This window comes from Etheostoma spectabile, chromosome 5 (genome assembly GCF_008692095.1).
Source record: "Etheostoma spectabile isolate EspeVRDwgs_2016 chromosome 5, UIUC_Espe_1.0, whole genome shotgun sequence".
In the NCBI taxonomy this organism is placed as follows: Eukaryota; Metazoa; Chordata; class Actinopteri; order Perciformes; family Percidae; genus Etheostoma; species Etheostoma spectabile.
Genome location: NC_045737.1, coordinates 22539101 through 22540345, shown reverse-complemented (window position 1 = coordinate 22540345; position 1245 = coordinate 22539101).

Below are 1245 nucleotides of genomic sequence, written 5' to 3'. Positions count from 1 at the left end.
GCTCCCAGGCTCTGGAACTCCCTCCCAATTTTCCAGTCCTACACGCACGGACGCCAGGTGTCAAACCACCAACCTTCTGATTGGTGGACGACCACTCTACCAAAGCCACTGCCCCCAAACTATGGTAATCAAAACATCTGTGATGTCAATTATACTTATATAATTTGTGAGTTTCCACTTTCCTTTAGTTTGTTTAATTATCTATTTCAGTCAGTAATTGCCTAAAATGCACTTATTGCCAGTTGCAGGTCAGTCAAAATGCAGCATTGCAACGGTGTTGTATTTGGGCCTTTGACATACAAAGCTAACTTAAAAGAAAGAGAAGACAAAAACAAACTGCCTCCCGTCTTCTATACTGACACAGCAAACTACAGTTGAACTGATGACATGCCGATATGTACGTACTTTGTGCCAACTTAAGTTATTTCACAAAGTGAAATAACTTAAGTTGTCTGTATGTCGTACTACTCAGAAAATTCAATTGCAGAGATATTTAACATTGCTGTGAATCGTTGGATCTTTTCTCAAAGGCCTGTAATACAATCCTAAAAAGGAGCTAATAAAAGAATGCAAATTGTTGAACCGGTGCAGAGTACACTTCATGCCTATTTTTAGACAAAGTACAATCTCAGCCTCTTCTTGGATAAGTTTTCCCTTTGTCATTGTTAACATACGTGGAAAATTGTGTTTATGATGAGAAACTCTTGCACTTTGACTCTTCACGCCAATGACCAGGGTTAGCTGACCCGTAGTCAACCCTCCAGTTGTCAGTTCAAACCAAGCCAGTCAACACAGGTTGATTCCTGGGGCCTGTTGCACGAAAGTAGAATAAAGATATCCAGGATAAGTGAAAAAATGCGCAGCTTGACTTAGTGTGACCTGCTCATCCGCGCTTAATCGGTTTGCACGTTTGCCGAGCCAGGATAAACAGGTGGAGCTATGTCAAGCCAGGTGTAGATAGCTGGATAGTGCACGTGCACGGCTTTCTTAAATAGACCACGTATTCGATCACAGATTTACTGATGCAGAGATGGAAAACGCATGCGCCACATGTTTCACCCAATGAGCAGCAGCTGCTGATGGAAAGTAACGAGGAGGTGAAGATATAATATGCAGAGAGGGAAATACGGCTGTTGTCAATGGAGAGAAAAAGCCCAACATAGCGGACCCGACTGAATGTGTGGGGTGTAAAAACATAGCATTTGCCTTAAAAGTAAGCAGAGGGATAATGTTCCTCAGGAAATG